The sequence below is a fragment of the Danio rerio genome, chromosome 3, assembly GCF_052040795.2.
Source record: "Danio rerio strain M-AB ecotype USA chromosome 3, GRCz13ab, whole genome shotgun sequence".
Taxonomy (NCBI): domain Eukaryota; kingdom Metazoa; phylum Chordata; class Actinopteri; order Cypriniformes; family Danionidae; genus Danio; species Danio rerio.
This window is the reverse complement of record NC_141023.1, coordinates 20,232,326-20,251,497: the sequence shown is the minus strand read 5'-3', so window position 1 is coordinate 20,251,497 and position 19,172 is coordinate 20,232,326. Positions and strand designations below refer to the sequence as shown.

At 34.6% G+C, this 19,172-nt stretch overlaps 1 protein-coding gene across 6 annotated transcripts in view; it reads left to right on the top strand.

Moving 5' to 3' along the window:
- spop (speckle type BTB/POZ protein) overlaps positions 1-19,172 on the top strand; it is a 136,614-nt gene that overhangs the window by 28,413 nt on the left and 89,029 nt on the right. For 5 of the 6 annotated variants that reach the window (NM_201130.3, XM_087241837.1, XM_087241836.1 and 2 more), the window contains exon 2: positions 12,347-12,483. The exons of the other annotated variant lie outside the window; for it this stretch is intronic. The gene's annotated coding sequence lies outside the window, so the exon portion shown is untranslated. The remainder of the gene's footprint in view (positions 1-12,346; positions 12,484-19,172) is intronic. 6 annotated transcript variants of the gene reach the window in all.

The following is a 19,172-nucleotide window of genomic DNA, read 5'->3' as shown; positions in this document are numbered from 1 at the left end:
CGAACGACCAAAATCTATAATCGTTGCTTTATTCAGCCAACAAAGTATGAACTTGCTGTTAATCGGGAAACAGATTTTTGCTGTAGCATTTTTGCTTTTTGTGTGTTTATCACTGCCATTTTTTTTTACAGTGTGGCTGAAAGGACGTCCTTTCAGTTTCATCTGTTCATCAATGGTGAGAGCACTCAGAACGGACATGTTTGCTCTCCTTCATCTCTCTCTGTCTCTGTGCTGTCCATCCAAATGGGTGGCCTGGGTCTCATCTCATCAAGGTGTCTGCTAGTTTAGAGAGCTGCACTTCTGATCAAAGCCATGCGTCTCTCTGAGGGCTCTGATGTCATTCTCATCAAGTATGATGTCCAAATGCTTTATAGATTTGCGCAGAATACTCCCTGACAGCCCCGCACTCATACACACACACACACGCACACACCAATGCCTTTTATAGTGCTTTGTCACCTTCTTAGGAACAGAATCAATTATCAGTAATTAGGTTAGTGTCAAAGTCTTTATCACTCAATCAGCCGTTCAGGTTTATCTTTGTCCATGTCTTCATCTGGTTCCTTTTTTGTTTGCGACACTCTTCAGATGTTCAAGAAAGGCCTGTGTACTTCTATGGATGCCGTTCTTTGTTCTTTCTTTCATTTCAGTGCACACCTCTCTTCCTTTTTAATCACACTTGTCATCTGCACAAAATGTGTGCTTTTAATCATTGTTTCTTTTGAAGAACGCATTGTTGGAGGGTTCTAGATGTTTGAACATGTTGTTAAAACAAATCAAGTTGTTATTGTTGTGGGTGAAATTGTGTAATTATCAGTGAATTAGAAGTTAATTCTATGGAGTATACTCATTTTTTTCAACAATAATGCCTGAAATTATATTTATAGCTCTAGTCAGTCTGTGTAAACAAATTTTAGATGGCATGTAATTTAGGGACCATTTTAATCTGTTTAAAATGCTTTTTGGAAGTCCGTTTATATCCCTTTAAGCAAGTTTGCAAGTAAAAAAAAAAAAAAAAAAAACTTAATTACTGACTTGACTCCACACACGGTAGGAAAAATAATTGATAAAATCGACCTGGGAATGTTAGATCGATTATAGGTTCTGAATTTCAATTCCTATTATTTATTTATTTATTTATTTTATTATTTTATTTTTTGATAAATCGCCCAGCCCTAAAAGTTTACAAACATTTCTCTAAATTAAATAAATTCCCGTAAAATTTCCAAGTTGGAATGTTTCCAATTGTTTGGGGGGGTTATTTATTGGACATTATCTGCCCCTTTGCAATCCTAGAAATACAAGACATACCAGTGTTCAAGTAAAATATTTGTCCAATAGTGGAAGTGTTTAGTTTAATCTTTTACACAGTTGTTTCACTGAGATCTTTCTTGAAGTCTACCTAATAACAGGGTTCTTACGGGTGCTGGAAATCCTGGATAATGCTTGATTTTTAATATAGTGTTTTCAAGGTTAGAAAAGTGCTTGGATTTTGGACAAAGTGCTTGAACCTGCTTGAATTTGCAGGGCTCGAAATTGTGACTGTTTTGGTTGCAAATGTGCACGATTTTATCTATGTGACCTCATATGTGCGAGTGCATAAATTGTTGTCGTGCGACCAGTTTTCATTGCAAAATAATCACTGCATGTGCGTATTTATGGAGCTAATAAGAAGCCAAAACAATCTGAATTTGAATTGTGTTAAATTGATTTATTAACTAATGTAAGTGAATAATACTGATTATGTCCTATTAGAAATGTTTTGAATTTGTATTTCTTAACTTGATTATTGAACATCTGAAATTTAAGACAACTTAATTTTTTAAGTCAGATTTTTATAGACGTATTTTTAAACTTCTGATTTAGTTTGGTTCTGAATTCAAAGACTGCAGATGTTGGGTATGTAAAAATACAGTTTTAAGTTGTTAAGAATTCAAATTAACAATTCAAATTCAGATTGTTTTGGCACTATTAGCTTATACGTATTTAGGAGACATTCAACCAGAATGCATCTTTGCACCTGAAACGCCAATCCACTGACTGTTAAAAATTAAATAAATAAATAGCAATGCACATGAAATGTCATGAACGACTGGTCATAAAAGTTTGGTACTACACCCAAACGAAATCAGACTGTAAGCTCATTTCTTGAGATATTAACTTTAGGTAGAAAGAGACCAAGCTTAAAAACATACTTCATGCAATAACTGAACTTGGAAAAAAATATTTTTTAATCACTTTTGGGTGAACTATCCCAATAAATCTATGCTCTAAAGTACTCAACAATTTAAGTTGAAATGTCATATTCTGTTTTTTTTTTAAATGGCACAATTTAAATGTGATAAAGTATATACAACATATATAAACATAATTAACCGTGGTTATTAGGTGCTGGAAAAAACATACAAATGCACCTTAAAAGTGCTTGAAAAGGTGTAAGAACCCTGTAATAAGCCGGTTAAGGGTCTGTGGTTAATAAGACCCAAGTGCAAACACCCTCTAAGAATGTTCAACAAAGTTTTAGAATCATCACAGAAATAAACGGTTATATTTGCATGGGGAACAGCGCATCACATTCAGTTTAGTTTTTCAGAGACACTTTTGTGTGGCGATGTGGAATCGGAAAGTAAAAATCATCCATACCCAACTGGAAAACAACCCAGAGTCGCTTAATATACCTGACACGAGAATGCCCCATGGAAGTTTTTTCCTTCTCCAGAACTCCATGTGGCGACACGCATGTGATCTATTACTCTCATTAAGCCACCAAAACAAGTCCAGGAATGTTTTTTATGAGAGTTAGAGCTCCGTGTAAAGTGTTGCCTTCAGCAGGGGGTCTGCCAATTATTTTATTCTCAAAATCATTAGTGAGAAAATTAAAATGTGTTAAAAATACAATATCCAGTTAACTGCAGTCGAAGCTAAAGTTCATCTGAATGATTCACAGTCCCTCCCACATTAAAATGCATTCAGTTAAATTTAAATATCGCCTTTTATTAGACAGAGAAGCTGCGTAAATGTGGACTTCCACACAGATGGAATGCAGAAAAAAGCACATCAAGTGTGCGGATAAAAGCATCAGAAAAGAAGAATGCGATTGGCTAGTGAGAGGACTGGTAGAAACAGAAAGAAAAGTGAAACACTCTTGGCAGAGAGCGTCTGATTGTGACTTGTTGCCCTTGAATGTCTTCTGTTAAATGTGTGAAGGGGAAGCATTTATCTTCTGTATACCTGTGTGAGCGTGTCTATCTGTCCTCCAGCTGACAGCAGCCCTCTTCATGTTGACACTTATTCTCTCTTATCATCTGTTTTTACACACTACAGCTTCACTCTAAAGAACACACCTGTACCTCTCAATAGCTAATACTGCCTGTGAAGCTCCTTAGAAGTCGTATAATTATGAAATCATAGGCATTCAAGTAATTTGTGGAATTTGTATTATTTGTATAGTGCTTTTTACAACAATTATTATGTCAAAGCAGCTTTACAAATGGTTTGCATTTTTGCATTATAATCAAATTCAGAATTACATTATCGGGAAGGCTATATCTAGAGTTTAGGAGCCGTATGTATAAAAAGGCTCGGCCTCCTTTAGTGGACTTTGCTATTCTGGGTACTGCCAGAAGTTTTGAAATCTTAAAGAGCGCATTGGATTTAAGACAAAAGGTTAATTAGATAAACAGGAGCTAGACTATTTAAAGCTTTATTGGTGGGAAGCAATATTTTATAAATATGTATCTTAAGAGCAGCCGGTGTAAGGAAGATAAAATTGAGGTAAAGAAATAAGGACATAAGCATATAAGAAAAGAGTTGCAGCATCAGATTTCAGAAGCACCTGTTTCAGTAAGGTTTTAGTTTTGATGTAATGATAAGTGTTCATTCATGCATAAAGTGTACAGTAAATGCTTTCAGACTGCAGGCTCTTTATTGAATCTATCTATCTATCCATCCATCTATCCATCCATCCATCCATCCATCCATCCATCCATCCATCTGATTAGCCTATATAAACTCCATTCATTCATTCATCCATCCATCTATATCTATCTATTCCTGGTAATATTAGATTATCCATCCATCCATCCATCCATCCATCCATCCATCCATCCATCCATCCATCCATCCATCCATCCATCCATCCATCCATCCATCCACCCATCCATCCACCCACCCACCCACCCACCCACCCACCCACCCACCCACCCATCCATCCATCCATCCATCCATCCATCCATCCATCCATCCATCCATCCATCCATCCATCCATCCATCCATCCATCCATCCATGAGATCCATTTATTTATGACTCTGAGCTCTAAAAACTAAGAAGAGTTTTTCAAGGACTGTTTAATCAGTTTCCCAGAGGTCCCATCTCCATTATCATGATAACGTGTATTTATTTATTTATTTTTTACTTATGCAAATTTTGTAGACTGCTATTTATAGGATTGTAAAATTTTAATATATTTTTGCTGAATTAAATTATTCAATTATTTAAATAGAAATTGGATTGAATATAAATAAAAGCTGTTTTGTGGACCTTTAGGTGTTCTTGCTAAATCAAATTATTTTAAAAATATTAAGGAAAATGACACGTATATTTTATTTTTGAATGACATTTATGCCCTTTCTATAGATTTCTAAAGGGATAATTCAGATTAGTCATATATGAGAAGGTTTGACCTATTTTAGTGCACTTTGCTATTCTGTGCACTACCAGAAGCCCTGAGTTTTGATAATTTAAAGAGTGGGTTGAATTGTAAAAGACAGAAGGTTGATTTGATAAACAGGAGCTAGACTATTTAAAGCTTTGTAAGAAGCAATATTTTATAATCAATAGGGAACTTAACAGGCAGCCAGTGTAAGGAAGATAATATTGGGGTTATCTAAGGAAATAAGCATATAAGGAATGAGGTAGACGGTGGCGTAAGTTTATAAGCATCAGATTTCAGAAGCACGTTTAAGTAAGGTTTTATTTTTGATGTAAAGATAGAGGTGGTTATTCGTGCATAAAATGTGCAGTAAATGCTTTCAGACTGCATGCTCTCTATTGTACGACGCTATCTATCATTCAGATCCATTTACGGATGATTCTCTGAGCTCTATTCACTAAGAAGAGTTTTCAAGGACTATTTAATCAGTTTCCCTAAGGTCCCATCTCTATTATTATGATGACTTGTTTTTTTTTTCTTATGCAAATTTTATAGACTGCTATTCAAAATGAGTTTCATAAATGTGTATGTACATGCATTACTTTAGTGCTTAGTGTCACATGAATCAATCTTAAATGATGATTTGGTGCTCAAGAAATCCATTTAATGTGGAAACATTTTTTAGGATAAATAGTTGGATAAAGAAAAGTGATTTTTAAGGTAATATTGCTAACATTTACTGCATTCTTGCTGAATGAAAGGATTTCATTATTTAAATAGAAATTGGACGAAACATAAAAGCTTTTTTGTATATATATTCATGTATTCTTGCTGAATCAAATTATGTAAAAATGTTTAATAAGGAAATTACTCGTATCTTTACTTTTATAATGACATTTGTGTTTTTTATAATAGATTTTTAAAGGGATATCAGATTAATTGTATTATGTACAGTTATGAACACTTGTGACTTTTCACTCATAACTTGATAATTATAGCAGAATCAAAATGACTAATTGAAGGTCAGTGTTGGTCAAATATAGCTGAATTCTCCAGCCCAAATACTGTCCAAAACTGCACAAAAAAAACAAAAACTGCCCAAAATATTAGATTAATATTTTATTTAATTTGAATTCAATTAAGTCTAAATTAGCCAGGTTACTTTAACTGTCATAATTTTAACCATACCAACCAACACCAACAGTCACAGAACCGCAGAATAAACAGATCACATAATAATAATAACGAAACACTGCCCCCTCTTACACACACACACTGCACTTATTGTTGTGTAGAATACACTGCCTTTTAGAGTGCTTTACTTTCGAAATGGGGTATAAATTCGTTCCACTTGGCATTTTAAATTCTTTTGAACATAATTGAGTGCTGCTTGTCAATGAGACAACTTTCTATATTTGTTCTAGCAGTCAATTGCGAAAAAAATAAATAAATAAAGATTGATAAAAGTTTTGTAATGCACCGCTGTGAGTTTAACTGCATGCAAAAGGGAATCAGATTTGTCCAGGGACTCTGATTTTGATGCAACTTTCCTTCACCTCTTGCGGGTGGGCCCTGCAGTTTGTGCTAATCACAGGTCACTACTAAATGAATGGAGGAGCAGCACACGGTTATGTTTTGTTAAAGAAGTTGCATATAGAATGTACGTTTCAAAACCACCCAAACTTTGCCAACCTGCCAATTTTTTACCCTGCAAAATCAATTCAAAACCGAAAACAGTCCAATCTGGCAACACTGTTTAAGGTATGTAGTTCCATCTAAATTAGAATAAGAATATAATTTTACATAAAAACTATTTAATTTAGTTAAATCCAACATGAGAAAGTCAGACTCTAAAGGAATAGTTAAAAAAAAAAGGAAAATTTTGTCATTTACTCATCCTTCAGTTGTTGCTTGTGTTTAACACAAGGGAAGGTATTTTGTAATATTGTAATATAAAGAATATTGTAAAGCAGCAGCCATTGATTCCATTGAGACATTTTAAGACCCCACACATACCCTGATATAGGAAAAAAAATACAATGTCCAAAATTTAAATTTAAAAAGTCTTGAAATTTCTAAAAAAGTCAGAAATTTAGTCTTGTCTTAAATAATTGCAAACAGGTCTTAATTTTTCTATGTAAAGCTATCTAATTAGGCTAACTTGCATCCAATCACCAACATCTATCTCAATAGTGATTCTAAAAAAACTCTATTTATAACTATATTTACCAATATGGTTTAATATAATCTGACCTGGACAAACCGTTTTGCGTACATTTAGTTTATTATATCTTTTAGAGCTTTTAAAGATGTTGAAAAACATGTATGCATACGACTAAGGTTTGCCTATTTTGACAATTTATGTCATTCATAGTAGTCTTAAAAAGGTCTTAATTTGGTCTTTGTGAAACCTGCGGAAGTCAATGGATTCTAGAACATCTTTTTTTTGTGTTAAACAGATTAAATGAACTAAATGTTAAGAATTTCCATTTCCTTTTTTTATTTATTTATTTTTTTTACATGAGCTATTCTTTTTAATAGCCTACTTCTGATAACAATTTCTTAATTTAAAATACCAATTGTATTATAATTCAGATGCAGGGTCTACAACACTTCTTATTCGGTAACTTTCTTTTATTTTCATTTTTCCATTTTTATTCTGTGCCCTGTTTCGCTTTATTTCTCATCTTCTGTCTTTTCTACTTCTCTCTTCATCACGGTTTCTCTGTCTCTCCATCTCCAGATTGCCGTCCGGTGCTGAGTTGATCATCTATCTCTCTGTCTCTTTCACTTCCTCCCTTCATCTCTCTCAACTCTCCTGCCCGCATGTATTCTTTAAGTACTAAAGCACCTTTTGGCAATAGTTATTTAATTTAATTGTTGGACCTAATATTGATTGAGCCGCACGTGCTGTGTAAACCTAAATTGGCTTTAGTATTGATCTGCTTTCAGTTTTTATTGAACCAAGAATGTTGTAAATGTGTTTTGCTACTTTTGATAAAGAATTGTTTGCCCGCACCTTTTGAGAAGATCTCTTTATGGGCTGTTTTTTTTATGAGGAGTACAATAGGAAACTATGCTTTTCCTCTGATTTGTCTGTCATCTTTCAAAACTTCACAAACTGCCTATTTTGTGTTTGACATCACAGATATTTCTGTGACAGCCCAAAAATGCTGATTGGCGTGCTGGCTGTTTTTAAACGCAGACCTTGTATAACCTCCATCTATCCTTCGTCAGATTAAAGGGCTTGCTTCTTTTTTCATCTCTTTGTGGTGGAGGTCTGAAAATCAATAGTATTGTGATTCTTTCACGGCGTTGAATTGATACGCTCAGGCTGAGTATCAATTTTAATTATTATTGTGCATGTCAAAGAATTGACTTTCTGGAGCTCATTAGAAGGCATAATAACTTGCTTCTTAAATCAGAGAGCAGAGGTGAGAATCCTGGGACGTGGAGCACAGCTGCACCGGGTTTAAAATGATTCTTTGATTCCCATACTCTGAGTTCATATGTTATGGCTGGCAAGTAGGTTTTACTGTAGGTGATTGATTATCATATTAAATTCAGACACTGTTGAAATAGTTCGTTAATATTATTGAATGATATTTTATTGTAGCACAAATAGTTTACTTAATATTTATGCAGCTTTTTCATGCATAGAAAATGAACTAAGATCAGACGTTATTAATAAAATGTGAAAAATATTGATTGAAAAAACTTTTATTATTAAATACAGTTGTTTATTTGTTTACATAAAGAGCATGGTTTAATGTACACATTGATATGCAAACTCACATGAAACATTTTAAAAATTAAGATTAAGTGTATAGCTAGTAGGCAAATTTTTTATATAAACTTTTCTGCATTTCATTCATCTGTTGAACACAGAAGATATCTTGTGGAATTTTGGAAACTGGCAGATACTGACTTAAGACTTTTTTTAAACAATTTTTATTTCAACCAGTTTCAGACAAAGTTTCAAAATGCCGTGTTTTGTGTTCACAATAAACAAAGAAACTTGCTTACCTGACTGACCATGAGAAAGACAACCACTGCAGTTGTTGCTTTTTGAAAAAAAATCCTATTTTAGGATGTGGTCCTATCATTATTAAACTGTAGCTAATTAGCTAAAAATGGTTAAAGATGAACAATAAATGTGCTTCTGTTATTTTACAAATTTGATTAAACATTATAGAATAATAAAATATCCAGTTTTTAATACTTTTAAAAACAAGCAGTTTTATCACAAACAGCAAATGTCTTGGTCTGTTAAAGTATCTTTACATTTAAATGTTTAATATCCAACAAATTAGGGCCTTTGTATTATTATTTAGAGGTTCGTACATTATAATCATAATTTATAACCTTTTTTTCTCCTTTTTTGTAAAGGATATTTCACATGATTCACATCAGTGTGTCAGTGCAGACATCACGTCCAGTTTTATTCTCCGCATTGTGAAGCATTGCACAGCATCATGGAAGTGTGCTTTTATATGGTTGCTATATGAAGCAAGAAAGCTGTAGCTTAAAACAATCGTTCCCCATTTCAGTCTTTGGGAACACTACCCCCCACCCCCGCCCTGCACAATTTGTATAAAAGCTGCACAATTTATTGTTTCAGCATTCATATTGCAATGTGAAGGTTCACAATAGTCACATTGCAAGATCTGCAATGTTGAGTTGGGCTTATATATAGGGCTGGGTGATTTGGCCTAAAATCAGAATTTTGATTAATTAAATATTTGAACTTGATTATAGTTTATAAACGATTATTTTATTTCATAAAAATGTGAAAATTAATAACATTTAAAAGTAGAAAAAAAACAGTATCTCTTCTAAATAAAATAACTCTTGCATATCCTGTAAATAATGTTTTAAATGGTGCATTTCTTGCATGTTCTGTAAACAAATAGTTTAATGTAATGGAAAATATGCCGTCTCAAGGCTTCTCTGGTGCAGCTTCCAATCATTGTCAATGTAGTACAAATTAAGGATCAAAAAAGAGTCCATCGTCCTACTTGACCAGAGATCAGATGTGCCTGCAAAGTGGCCGCAGAAGTATAAACCAACCTCAGCCTGACAGGGCAGGGTCACGTGACTCCAAATGCAGTAGAAAAGGTAATTAAAAAAAATTGACCTGGGAAATGTATCAATTATAGGCCCACTAATTGTATGGGCCCTTAGAATCGCCATCCACCCCCACCCCCCAGCGGTGCCCCTGGCTCTAGCACAATTAGCTGTGCTTGTAATTTGTTTATTACATTTCATGCATGATTTGTCCCCTTACAAAAATGATCCAATCAATTGAAGATTAATAAATTGTTTCCAAATATATATATATCACTGAAATGCTAAATATCTCGATGTCAGATTTTTCCAATGTCAAGCAGCCCCATTTTGTATATCTTTCTTATTTGACAAGGATCAGTGCATGGGTCTTTCTGTTAAAAAGTGGATTTTAATGTATCAAAAAGTATCAGAAAAACATAAAATGTGCTGGGCAGGGAGTTCCCAATGACTGGAATTGGAAACCATTGGCTTAAAACATAGAGTAATGATTAATTGCTTTAAATCATGTGATCATTGCCACCCCATTCTTTGTGTGAAATGCAATTTCTGTATTCAACTGCACTGAACTTTATCATAGTCAGTCAACATGGTGCTTTTTATATTGCTATATTTCACATAAATGTGTATTTTTTTATGTATATGTGTTTTATCTTCTCTCTAGTTATTTATTATCTAGACTGTAAAAAAAGTGCTGGGTTCCACACAATCAATTTGTGTTGGTGCAGCATGAAGGAATAATGTCAACTTAATTCCTTTATTTTTGAATCAACTTAAATTTGTAAAAAAAAAAAAAAGTTGTTTTATTTTAAATAAGTGGTTTGAACAAACATCAAATGTAATTTGAGCGTAGTTACCTTTTTAAAAAGTGTTAGTTAGTTAAAATCGCATGTAGAGCATCACAAACGCGGGTACAAACATGTCATGGCACACACTGAGACTGCGTACACCCTGGAACGGTCTGAATATTATGTGTTGTGCTTCGAAAGGTCAGCAGCAAGTGGGGTTGTTGAAATAGTTTGAGTGGTGCACTAAAACACTCGACCGGAAGTGCTGGAGCCAAAGATTTACTCCCGGTGTGTGTTGGAGTTCAATTGCGCAAGTTCTCTGAAAGGGGTTTAATTCAGTCATCACCAGTAAGTGCACCGTTTGACAGCGAAATCTCTCACTTTACACCTACACCTGATGTACTAGACTGGGTGCGCACACACACACACACACACATACACACACACTGGTTAAGGTATAAAGAATCCTGCCCTTAGAATCACCGTGAACAGGTTTTCAGATGATAATGGTGTTAAGCTGTGAAGATTTGAGCTTCCCTGGGAGTGAAGAGCAGTTAGAGCCCAGCTTGTGTTTGATGTCATGTCTAGGGGATGATGGGATTGATTTCTGAACTTGTCTTTGTCCTTCAGGGCTTCAGACATGATCAACTCTCCTGAAGCTGTTCTTTCTCTTTAAATACCTGATCTTCTAGCACTGCAGTAGGCTTGATTTTATGATTAAACAAAAAAAAGAAGTTATTATAAGGATCAGGGAATTTCCGGATTATCTTGGATTTTTAAAAAGTCTTTTCCAGATATTGAAAAGCAGGGAATTTTATATCTTAGAATATCAGCAATTAGTGATTTTGTCATTTTAAATCATACTTTATTGACCATTTCAATGTGGTGATATCATTGGGCTGTGAACATTTCTTGCTTGTTATCATACTATTTTATAACTGTAACAAGAGGCAATTCAATCATAACTTCACGCTAAATCAGCTATCATAACATTAAATATGTTGACATTTTTGGATTCTCAGAAGCAATGGTAATAAAAAAATGTAAAACAAGAAATACATTAGGACCATTTTGATTGTTTACATATCTAAAAATGGTTTATACCATTTTTTGATTCTCTTAATTTCAAGTGTGACTGTGCAGATGAACACTTTCAATATCTGACTATATTGTTATTTAATATTAAGGAATGCAGATGCTATTGCAGGAATTTAAACAGTGTCTTGGCTGACCAGAATCTGCGGAAAATGTGCAGCAATTAGACAACTTGCTAACTAATCTCTTTTTTTGTTGTTGTTTTGAATTTATTTATTAATACATTTTTTTTTTTGCAATGGCAAAATTCTGAAGTAGCTGCTCAACAAAGGTTGCTTGTTTTTCTGTTCATTATGGAAATTAAGCTTTTAAGCAGGGCTGCACAATATTGGAAAAATACTGACATTGCAATTATTTTGTTTATTATTATTATTATATTTTTATATTGCAATTATGAATAAAATTTTACTGTTTTTTTTTTTTTTTTACCATTGGGATGATTTTATTGGGGAGTGCTTCTGCATAATGTATATAAAATATAATAAATGAATTAAGGCACAGATGAAAGCAATACAACAAATATAAAATGAAATAAACAATGTTTTATGTTTTTTTTTTTTTTTGGTGGAGTTTTAAAGAGCCTCTTTTATTTAGTAAGGCTATTGGTATTTAATATTACTTTCAAATTTGTGTGTGTGTTTTCGGAGTGGTTTCTGTTTTGTTGTAGTTCCCTTTTAGCTGTACGCTCATGTCTGTGACCTCTCAGTGTTTTAATAACACTCTTCTCTTTCTGCCTCTTCTCAGATCTCTTTCTGGACACCTCGTTGTTCGATAATCGGCAAAGAAAGGCACTCCGTAGTAACTGTAAAGCCTGAAACTTCTGACGTAGAGAGGAAAACATTCTGCCACGAGATGCAACATCTCTGCTTCATTTCAAATTAGTAAGTAATATATGCATTGATCAGTTTAAAAACAAGAACAACAGAACATCTGTCTAGCCGCTTTGTGCTTTTGTACAATTCACGTGTGTCCATTTATTAAAGCTTAAATCCAGCTCAGGGTCAGTTCTACTGTAAACTAGACTGGTAGATGATTGGTTTAAGGAAGAACAAGGGGAGAGAGAAATACAATCTCTTTTAATGGGGAGAGAAGGACACTAGGAGGTTTTGCAGAGATTGTGAAGTGGAGGCGAAAAGAAAAGGAGACTGGCAGAAATAAAAAGGTGAAGGTTTGGTGTGAAGGATGTGGATTTTAGTATTCTCGATGACAATGGAGTAATGAAAGTGGCAATTTTACAGCTAATAATGGACTGCTTGGTGCTAAAAGACCATTGTGAGGAAATGGAGAAAGGAAAAAAATCTTAAATGCTAAGATGTTACTGGACTGAATGAAAGGAGCAACATGTGAGTTCAGTGCAGGAAATAATGTGTTTTCAATATCTTTATTTTTTTGGCGTCAGAGAGATCCAACAGGTGAAGGACTTGCACCGAGCGCACAAGCAGACTCATCTGCTAACTTAAAACGTACCCAAACACACACACCTCTCTCTCTCTCTCTCTCTCTCTCTCAGGTGCATGTAGTACGGATGACCCTGTGGTGATCACAGGCTTGAGTGCATTACTACTGACAGGATAATTAGCCGCTCATGACCTTGTGTCTGTTTTTATCCATGTCTCTGTTCTCGACATCTTTTTCAGCGTTACCCTGTGGGTCTTTTATCTTTTAAGAGTGACAGTGTCTCTCTCTTTTTGTCTCTCTCTGTGATTGGAGACCGATCAGATGTGCCACACAAGTGTGAATTTTTCATATGAAGCAAAACCAGGTTATACGAGCCATTCTGTTAATGTATGTTCGCGAATACAGACACGCGTGAGTAAGAGTTTTACCCACAGTGATTTCGATGATGTGAAAGGCATGTAATAATAATAACCCTAATAATAATACAACAACAACAACAACAATATTAAAACATAATACTACTACTAATAATAACAGAAATATTTTTTTTTTTATTGTTACATTTACACTTATGCATGTCTTTATCCTTTGTGTATGTTCTTTTTAAATCTGTGATGTAATGAAACTCTAGTGAGGTAGTAAAATCATAGCATTTACTGGCAATGAGGGAGAGAGCATTTAGAAAATGAAAGTTGATATTTGAGTTTCCATCTAACAAATTTTTAGAACACACTCTCCATGGCAGATAAATAAGATCTAGCCCCGGACGCCAGATCCTGTCAGAAAATATCCAGACAATAAGCCAGCAGAGCTGCCCAATACCCAAACCTGTTAACCAGTATTCAACTGAACAACAGTCTCTTATCAATATAGGCATTGATTGAGAAAGCCAGAGAAGAGCAGAAACAGGAGACGAAGGATGATAAAGAAAGAATACAGTTTATTGCATGATCTATGCTTCAATGCTCAGACTTCGTCTGGCAAGGACAAATCCAACAAGTGTTATTATACCACAAGCAACAGTAATGGAAAATTACTGCTTTACAACATTGTCCCGAGACAATACAGACCTTAAAATAGAGACATTGGCTGTGTCTGAAATCGCCTACTGCACAGTAGATACTACAATTGAATTTAAATGAACTACATGACCATTAGAAAATTGTTTCATAATGAGTAGTATTAATGGAACTCTGTACTACATCTGCTATTTCCCATTATCACGTGAAATACCTGTGTTAGTTGCGTCACTTTACTTCAATCCACTTGTTAAGTCGTGACTTATGAAATACTGTTTCCGGGTCCAAGCAGAAATACTTGTTTGTGACTACTTTTTAGTCTTATCATACATTTTAAAGGAAGTTTTATATTTATCATGATATACACAACATTCATTGGACTTGCTGCATCACAGACACCAATATTTGAACAATTTATAAAAAACATATAAAACAATATAAGTTGTATAACAATTATCCAATCATTAACTAATAATCAATTAAAAGAAATAATTATATACAGTAAATGACTAATAATCAAATAATTGAATAAAATAATTAAATGAAAAAATAAATGAATATAAACAAATGCTAGTTGCATAAATGATCAATGACATATGATTAAATAAAATAATTAAATATAAAATATTGTGATTTTTATTTTTATTTTTTTATTTTATTTTTTTATTATTATTTTTTTAAGTATTGTAAACATTGTGTTACCATCTGTTTAGTCTCGGAAGCTGCTTTTCGTGATGTCACACTAAACAAACGGATTGAATTCTCTCATGTGGCATCATGGGTTAGCTAAGCATCCTGCGGATGCACAGTTCATAAACTGTTTTTTAAATTCTCTGTATTCGGACACACTTCTCAGCTCACATACTGTTTTTAGTGAACTTTATAGTATGAAAACATGCGATTTCAGATGCAGACATCCTCTTATCTCTTACTTTTGAAAACAAGTGTCACTTGTATCCACAATCATACGATTATAACAATATTGAAACAAAGAGTATATTAATAATAAAGCAATAATCATAGGAAAATAGTAATAATTAAATAGAAATGCATAATACTATGACAAATAGTAATCCAATCATTATCTAATAATCAATAAAAAGAAATTGTAATTATATACAGGAAACGACTAATGATCATATAATTGAATAAAATAATTAAATGAAGAATAAAATAATATAAGCAAAGGATAGTCATATAAATGATCAATGACATATGATAAAACAATTAAATAAATAGAAACAAATAAAACTAAAACAACACAAATAAATGGTTGCTTTTTTTGAAGCAATACGCACATAGGTTTGCATTCTCAGGTCCTTAGTAAGATCCTTCAAACTGAAAATCGCTCAGGTAATCTGCTTGGGACAATGTGAGAATAACATTATTTGGGTTCACATTTCAGCGATTACACCATAAAATATGTTCATACTGTGTGAAAGTGCTTCACAGACGTTGTCGCAGACATACAGACTAATCCCAGAGCGTGAAGAGTCAAGTTTGTTTGCAGCGACTCCAAGTCTCTGCTGAGAATCTGTTTGCACGTTACAGCACTCAGCCAATTTTGAACACTGACTTCCTCCTTATTATTGAAGAGGTGTAAACACATGCGGTGTAAAATCCTCCCCGTTTCAGATGTTGCCTGAAACAAAGGCTGTGTTGAGAGGAGAAAGTCTCACGCTTCGTCTCTTACGGCATCTCACATCCTGCTTTCTTTTTTCTTTTTCAAATAAATTACCATTCGCCAGCTTATTTAGTTCTTTGAATTTTATTCTCTTTCACATTCTCGTGTGTACATGGGCACTAGATGTGGAATATTCAGCAGTGTGTGTGTCTGCGTCTGCGTCAGGTAATTGGGTTGCAGAGTGTCGCTGGGGCTCAGTTCAAAGTCGCATGCAGATTCCACAACACTAAAATCCTACACACTCTGTCACATTTCATACATTTACTCAGTAGGGGTGAAACCATTCCCTTACGAAAAACAAAGGATAAAAGAAATCTGTGCTTTGCCACCTACAGTTCTGCATCCATGTTAAAAACCATGGTTCATCTGGTGTTTAATGACGCTTCTGAAAATGGTTTATCTCTTTATAAAGGCAATTATGATCAATCACAAACACACATTATCTAAAATTGACCATGAAGTGAATTCAAAAATGTTAGCTTGACTCAGTCACAAACCCATTTAAAGCATTTACCAGACGCTTGTGTGTTTGTTTATATGATGAATAGCAGTTTTCTCCTGCAGTTTATAGCCTTAAGATGTCTCTCAAATGTACTATTTATTAATGCTGACTTATTATCGATTTGCATTACTTAACCTGAACAAAACCTTTAAGGTAGTAAACAAATCTCAGATGCTAATGATTTTCCCCCAGAATATCTTTTTGAGCTTCTTTAGTTTTATCTATTTTTAACAGCTCTCTGGTGAGTGATGCTTAAGTCAGCATGAAAGTAAAACTGTGTGAAAATCTATTCTTTATAAATGGAAATTCATTCACATTTTTCTAGCTTGTGCATCTCATTGTTCTTATTGTGAATGACTTAATTGTGTATAAATGTTGACTAGAAATGTCTTAACTTAAAACAGCAGGCTTTTCTTTGAGGTATGCCAGGCATTTCCAATCATTTAAAAGATACTTAAACCCACATTGTATTTCCATCCAATAATTATTATTTAATGTAAATAACCAAAACCTTTGCCAATAATGGGTTGTGACTGAAAGTGCATCTGCTGCGTAAAACATATGCAGGATAATTTGGCGGTTCATTCCGCTGTGGCAACCTCTGATTAAGAAAGGGACTAAGCCGTCAAGAAAATGAATGAATGAATAACCAATTTGCCAATACCAATATGCATTTTCTTGCCCATATGTTTGCATTTACAGACTTGACTACCATTATGCAAACTTTGTCTGTGCTTTTGGTATAACCTTTTGTTTATCTTACAGATGATGTGATGGTTAAAACAGTTCACACAAAGTCAATGGTTACCGGTTTTCACCATTCTTCAAAGTATCTTCTTCTGTGTGTGTGTTTTTTTTTTTAAACAGAATAAAGAAACTCATAAGAGTTTGGCACTACTTAAGGTAGAGTAAATAAATCATTTGGTCACATATAGTGTGGATGAAGATTCATATTAATAAGATTTTCTGAAACACAATAAAAATGGACAGCACTTTCATTCAAAGGCACTGTTTTTAAACAAAAATGCACTAGTGCCGTTGTCTCAAACTCTATTCCTGGAGGGCCACAACTCTGCATAGTTGTTTTAAACAAAAATTTCCTAGTGCAGTTGTCTCATACTCAATTCCTGGAGGGCCACATCTCTGCATAGTTTAGCTCCAATAATCCTCCTCGCACCTGTTTAATAGTCTTTAGTACTCTTGAACACCCTGATTAGTTTAATCAGCTGTGTTTAATTTGGAGCAAAACTGACTAATATAATTGAACATTATTTTAATACTTTTAGTATTAAGTATTTAAAAATGTTTTTATTTTTTTTGCCTTCTACATAATAGTAAACCCTTTTTATAATTATTATAGGGTTGGGCATCTAAGCTATAATGCCGATCCGATACGCATCTCGATACAAAGAATACGATCCGATATATTAGCGATACATTTATGACATATTGCGATGCGACACGATACGATTCACACCCATATCACGATACAATGCGATAATTCAGCACTAACTAATTAAATCAAGTTTATGAGATTATGTGAAAGAGGATGCTGTGCCATTGAATGAGTTTGATTATTTATTAACCAAGCAAAACCAAGACTTTTTTTACAAACTGGCTTTTCTCTCAGAGCCAGAGTGTCAGTTTACAGTAGAGGGCCATTTTAGAACATATAGCACAAGTATTTTCAAGATAAACAGAATGTATAAGTGCAATATATATTAAAATATACATATTTGCACTCTTTCAACATAAAGGTTGAGCATTGCACAACAAGAATTGTGATTTAACTTTAACTATGAAAACAAGTTTTACAAAGATATATTTTGCCACTGATTATTCAAAACTTAAGGTGGTGAACTAGCAGTGTTATGCTGCTTTGAAACATCACTGTCACTGTAAACAACAGGCTGATAAAAATATAACAAACCAGCAATCTTCTTGCTGTGAGGTGATAAACTACCCACTGTGCCACCGTGACACCCATTATTTTTATCATTATTATTATTAATATTATTATTATTATAATTGAATAAAAATTAACAGGAGGAGGTTTTTAAAACCGCCTAGTGCGGCAGTATAGAGAGGGCGGCGTCCGCAACACCCAGTTATATCCGCGCATAGGGTGGCAGAATAGAGGTCCGCGACACCCGCGCGTCCTCAGTTATATCCGCGCATAGGGCGGAGGAATAGAGGTCCGCGACACCCGCGCGTCCTCAGTTATATCCGCGCATAGGGCGGAGGAATAGAGGTCCGCGACACCCGCGCGTCCTCAGTTATATCCGCGCATAGGGCGGAGGAATAGAGGTCCGCGACACCCGCGCGTCCTCAGTTATATCCGCGCATAAGGCGGCAGAATAGAGGTCCGCGACACGTCACTTCATTTTCATAACCGTGCACTTTCGTTTTCACATTGGGGTTGAGGGCGGCGTGATCGTCCTCTGCCTAGAGCAGCAGTTCAGCTTGCTCCGGCCCTGCAGATGAACAATGCAATAACATCCGTTATTGGCATAGAGCGCACAAAACTTTTGCGCATGGAAAAAAAAAAACTTTCAATGCTTTTCTCACCACTTTTGGAGCTGGTAGCTACAGTTCAAGCAGTGCGAAAGCCGGGGATGTAGGAACACTGGAAGATGCTTTCACAACAACACCGTTGCGCCGCTTCAAGTGAGATATCAGATTAGTCGTACTGCCCGCGTATTTTACAGATGCGCGGCACATTTTGCAAATTGCATCAGTCCTGTCAAGTCGTCCATCCTTTTTGCAGAATCCATAATGTTGCCATACTTTAGATTTAAAACTCAGTGGGGAATAAAATGTTTGTTTTGCTGGCGCACCACTAGCTTCATCCGCACACCTGATACACTGAGTTGTATTGTAAGTGTACACATCCGCAAATCCGTTGCTAAGGCTTACTTTACGTAGGTCGATTAAATTATGCGCCAAAAACAGGTTGACAACACTTGT